Here is a 6,410-nt window from a genome sequence, read left to right as displayed (position 1 = left end):
TTTGTTAGATTTCTACGAATCAGTTTTAAAGTTAGGGTAGGATTTGGATAATAACACTAAATCTTAAAAGTAACTTGTAGTTGTAAGTTTAGATATACTTGTTTCCAAGACCACCAAACTTAACGCATTTAGGCTTATTCTCCGTTTATACAGGGAGTGTGATATTTTTTAGTTATCTAAGACAAAAATCGTACACAGTTTAGTAACCGTTCAAATTACAGAAATATAAATCGGAATACACTCAGCTTGCGAGCAGTAGCGATGATACTCCCCTCGCAGCCGATAGTAGTTAGTATCTTAGTGATTCGCAATCCTTTTACCGGCTTGTTATTTTTCGCGCAAGTGCTAATAAGTCACGTGATACCAAAACCCAACTGAGCATGTGCAAACGCCTCTAAATGAGTCAGCAATGTATTATATATACAAACACATAGATTACACCGTTGGGGCACAAATTTCTGTTTGATTTTTAACAAACTAATATTTTTTTTCTGTACAATAACTCATTAATTCACAGCTTGTTTAGAAATGTTACACATTTTACGATGATATTACAGATTTTTTCAACAAACGTAAAATAGAAAATATTGCCTAAGATTCATTGGCGAGTTTAAATTATTTAAGAACTCCATAAATATTATATACATGTTACTAGTTTAATAACTTCCAAACGAGTTACAATCAGGCCCTCTTGGGGAGGACCGGGCCACTTCTATCATTTGAGGCCCCTATGTATAATAAAAAAATTATGACACATGAAAACAAAAAAAGACAATCATTAGCACAAAAGAAAAGTGAAACATAAATTGAATATTTAAATTGTATATATAATTTGCAGATGCAAACTGAGAGTGTGTGTGTGTCACATTTTTATCCGATAGGAAGGCACATAAAAACAAGTCACGAAACTTAAAAAATACGAAAAAAAAAGAAACAACAAGTGCCTAAATTTAAGGCCTGGGCCAAATGCCGAATTGGCCCTAGTTACAATATATTTTTAGTATACGCCTCCAAAGCTGGAGATCGTAATGTTGGTTATGATTGTATGAACCGTATGTCTACTATAAACTTAATGATAAAACTAACATATTGAGCTAAACACTGCTGCCACCTACAAATATGAGATAACCATTGTTGAAAATAAGTGTATTCAGTCTATTTTTATTTATTATTCAACTGTAAACATTATGTCAAGTTTGGAACAAAAAAACGCAGAGATAACGGCTACAGCGCACCCTATCGACAATAAATAGAGGTAAACCGTTTTGGGAAATCGGCTGATGCTGGGACTACATTGTCTTGGTAGATAGGATGACACAAGCGCTAAATAATCTAAAAACACAGACGCCACTCCCAGTTGAGCTGGCTATTTCCTGGACAGACTTTAGGTTGGAGAAGCCGGAACTTTCGCAAGTCATTTGTAGAGTGGAAATGCAGGTCCAAATTGAATTTTTGATATATTATTGTCCTTTAAAAGATAAATTTATGACGGACAATATTAATATCCTTTTTTTTTTTGCAATATTAAAAATTCCACGTTCTTGTTACAATTAGAACACAATTATACTTATTATTCGAAACACTTGAAATTAATTATTTCCAATAGGCTTACCCGTATCCGCAGTAAATCGTATTAACAATGCCACCTCTTAGTGAAAACTATAAATTTTCATCACCGTTACCATATTTGTTTCGTTGTTTTTTAATTATTTTCACTACAAGCGCATATACTGTGAACAAGAGCGGAATGTTTCTTTTCCTTGAAATGTTTTGTTTTTAGTCAAGGGCTTTTAATACACAAAAAGGCTCAAACCTTGGGCGTTAAAATGTAACAGTCAAACCCACTATTTATTGATAAAAGAGTAGTCACTGCTAAATTAGGAACGGCAGATAGTCCTTGAGTAGTTTTGCACGAAATGCAAAATTAAAAAACGAAAATTTGTTTTGTTTTGAATTTCGCGCAAAGCTACACGAGGGCTATCTGCCGTTCCTAATTTAGCAGTGACTACTCTTTTATCAATATAAACTACAACAGTTCTTTCTGTATCTAACAAAGCAAGATAATCAAACTGACGTAAAACCATAATCTCGTCAGTAAAGCAATGTTTCATAATATTTTCTCAGATGAAACTGTATTAGCAAAAGATTGAAGTAAAATTTACTTAATGTTACGATAGTCAATCATGCAACAGACTAAGTGGAATATAGCTACTCAACACCACCCATCGCCAACTCTTGGACTACTCTCTTACCAACGCACATTGGGACTGATCGTCACATTATAACGCCCAACAGCTGAAAGAGCGAGTATGTTCGGTGACGGGATCCCACGACCAGCAAGTTGAGAGTCAAGTGTCTTAATCACCATGTCCCTCAAGTGATATATAATTGTACAGTGGGGAAGAATAACCCATTTATAGTTCTTACATCAGAAAGCGTGACGGGCGTTTTTCATACTTCGAACCTAACGATTATTTTCAACAAATCTTTACTCTTGGTGTCGCCATCTAGTGATGTTGGAAATTAATAAAATAAATAGAAACAACGAGGGCGTTCTTTAATTAATGCTTAAAGTGTTGCTGTAGAAGATCCTAGCCAGATTTTGTAATAATAGCAAAGACAAAGTTTTACGAGATAATGTTATACGAGGTAGACCAGAGACATATTAGGGTTTGTGAAAATAAAAAAAACTAAATTTCCTTAAAAAAAAGAATGTTTTATAAAAACTGTGAAAGATATTCAAATTTTCTAAGGGACATTCAGAAATTTTATTTATAACACATCTGCAGAACCTGTACATTTTTACTGTTACCTAACACATACAAAACCAGAAGTTGGGCACAGTAGTTTAAGTTATAAACAGCAAACTGTACACTATGTGATGACTAAATATCTTCCAGAACCTATATTTCACACAACTACTTGATACTGTAATCACAAATTGTTGACTACTTAGATGATTTATTATAAAGAAACTCTTAGAATGAGTAAGTTGAAGAGTTTAACTTTGATAGCTTCATTTAGATTTGGTATTCTATCTTTAAGACAATGACATCCAAAATACTAATAGATTTAATGGATAACTTCAACTTTACTAAAGGGTTAACTAATATTGTTTTTTAGGTCTCACAAAAACTAGTTAATAGAATATTGTGGATGTTGAAGCCACGAGATCCAAATAGAGAGACAACAAAACAAAGTTTGTTGTCTCTCTATTTGGATCTCGTGGCTTCAACATCCACAATATTCTACAAATTTTGTTGTCTCTCTATTTAGATCTCGTGGCTTCAACATCCACAATATTCTACAAATTTTGTTGTCTCTCTATTTAAATCTCGTAGCTTCCACATCCACAATATTCTACAAATTTTGTGTCTCTCTATTTAGATCTCGTGGCTTCAACATCCACAATATTCTACAAAGTTTGTTGTCTCTCTATTTGGATCTCATGGCTTCAACATCCACAATATTCTACAAATTTTGTTGTCTCTCTATTTAGATCTCTTGCATCAACATCCACAATATTCTACAAATCTTGTTGTCTCTCTATTTAGATCTCGTAGCTTCAACATCCACAATATTCTACAAATTTTGTTGTCTCTCTATTTGGATCTCGCAGCTTCAACATCCACAATATTCTACAAATTTTGTTGTCTCTCTATTTAGATATTGTGGCTTCAACATCCACAATATTCTACATATTTTGTTGTCTCTCTACTTAGATCTCGGGACTTCCACATCCACAATATTCTACAATACCAATTTTTAATGTTATAACATTACTATATTAAGGATTAAAGATGGCAGACACTGGGATAAAGATGGCAGACACTGGGAAAGCCAAAAACAATATTTCTTTCTCTTTCCAATGCTAGAGTACGTACGATGCACAATTCATTTCTCACACTTGAGAAGAAAATTTGGTTATGAACTCTTAACTTTTCTATTTAATTCTTTTAAAAACACATGGATATAGACCCTTTTAATTCTGATTAATAAAAACAAATCAGACATACAGATAATTCACAACACGGTGTCACTAAATACCAAACCATGCACGTGTACAGTAACATCGTTAGAGCCAAACTTACAAAATTTAACACAGACGTAATTTCAGCCTAATAATTCAGTCTTATGACAAACTTATCAACTAACTACTCAAACACAAATATCTTTATACTAAACTTGATACAATTAAACATCTTCTAATTTACAAACCTTTTGTATTTTTATCTACAAAGGAAACGTAATCTATTTAACAACATTTAAATACATAATCATGACTTTTTTTTTGGCCTCATTTTTAAACACATTTTTTGCCCTGAATGAAGTTGGTAACATAAGTAATTTCATATTTTTATAAAAAAAACCTTCATTGTTATCCACATAACACTGTTAGCAACCTAAGAACTGGATTATTTTTGACAAAACAAAAAACCACTCAGAATGCAACATTTTGAGATATTAAAATGAAAAAGCATTTTCAAGAAATAACTCTTATAAATTATCAAATTAAAAAAAAAAGAAAAACTTTCCTTAAATGTGACATAATTCTCTCAACTTTTAGAGACATTATTATTATTTTTTTTTGTTAGTAATCGTTTACTCCATCTGTATAAGTAAGTTAGTGCCAAAGGAAATATTTCATTCAAAGGTTAACAGTTAGTACAAAGGTTAACAGTTAGTTCAAAGGTTAACAGTTAGTACAAAGGTTAACAGTTAGTACAAAGGTTAACAGTTAGTACAAAATTAAGTAATAGATAGACAAGATGGTTAAAAAAAAAAGCTGACGTAATTAGGAGGTGTCGGAAAGTTTGAGAAAAATTCGACTGAATTAGAAAGAAAACTAAGAAGCATTTTTAAGATGATCAAATCTCAGACGTTTGAAGTTAAATAAGGCACAGGTTTTAAAAGGATTTGAAGTTGGAAGGGTCAGAATAATATGATGTTACACCACACTATAGTATTATTACAGCCAATTACTTCAAGCTCCAATATCACTACGGTAAAAAAACATAGCTTGTCATTTAGAGTAAGCCACAGGTTTTAATAGCACAGACAGTCATTGTTATCGAACAGTTAATTTAGTTTTTGTTTTCCAATGGTTAAGGCAGCCATTCGAACAACAGTTTTGAAGTTTAAAACATGTACGTTTAAAAGTTTCAAATTGAGAATTATTAAATCAGCTACCCAATGAGAAGAGTCTACTTGAACCAATGTCTGTCTGACCAACACACTGAAAAACCTCTTTCTCCGAAACCATGCAGCACCCAGTTTTCGTTTTGAAAATGTAAACCACAGCTGTGTTAAAATAACTCTCTACCTTCATATCCAGGGGCAAGGATGACTGAGATAAAAGTCCTGCTTAACGGAAAGTTATGCCACAGATGACAGAAAAAAAAAAAAAGGAACTTAACCTATAGTTATTGTGAACATGCAATGTTAATTTGCTACATTAATAGTTACAATATTTAATTAATCAATATTCAGAATTATTGTACATTTACAATGTAGATTAAGTAGAAAATACAATTATTAAAACCTTAGATCTAAAACTAACAACTTGAGTTCTAACTCAATTAAAAAAAAATAACAACAAACAACAAAAACAATTCTTAGAGTAATTTTCAAAACCAATTTATCAACCCAGCATGTTTTCAATGCTTGTATACTCTATGTTACAAAATGTCTCGTCTTCTCTGTAGGTGGAGAAACATCCATTTTCCCTCTAGCAGCCAAATGTCTACAAAACAGAGATCCCAAAATCAATCATCATAGCATAACTGTCTACATAAAGACCTGTTTACTAGGTAGCCCATAGCCTTCGCACAATGAAACTGTCAAATTAGATCATTTTGAAATAATCAACACATTTTCCACAGATCAACTTGAAATTCCAAGCATTTAAAGAATTTATTTCTGAATAGTTAGCTTTAAAACAAATTAAGAACTATAAAAAAAAATTACAAAACTGAGTAAAAACATTAAAATTATAGCTTACAAAAAAGGTTCCACACAAGTAAGGGACAGAGTGAATTACAGAAACGTCTTAAACATGATCTGAAGCTAAGTTGTCTTGAGTAAGGGTCTGAGTGAATTACAGAAACATCTTAAACATGATCTGAAGCTAAGTTGTCTTGAGTAAGGGTCTGAGTGAATTACAGAAACATCTTAAACACAATACGAAGCTACGTTGTCTTGAGTAAGGGTCTGAGTGAATTACAGAAACGTCTTAAACACGATCCGAAGCTATGTTGTCTTGAGTAAGGGTCAGAGTGAATTACAGAAACATCTTAAACACAATACGAAGCTACGTTGTCTTGAGTAAGGGTCTGAGTGAATTACAGAAACATCTTAAACACAATACGAAGCTACGTTGTCTTGAGTAAGGGTCTGAGTGAATTACAGAA

Source organism: Limulus polyphemus, unplaced genomic scaffold (genome assembly GCF_000517525.1).
Source record: "Limulus polyphemus unplaced genomic scaffold, Limulus_polyphemus-2.1.2 Scaffold9945, whole genome shotgun sequence".
Classification (NCBI taxonomy): Eukaryota; Metazoa; Arthropoda; class Merostomata; order Xiphosura; family Limulidae; genus Limulus; species Limulus polyphemus.
This window is presented reverse-complemented; position numbering follows the sequence as displayed.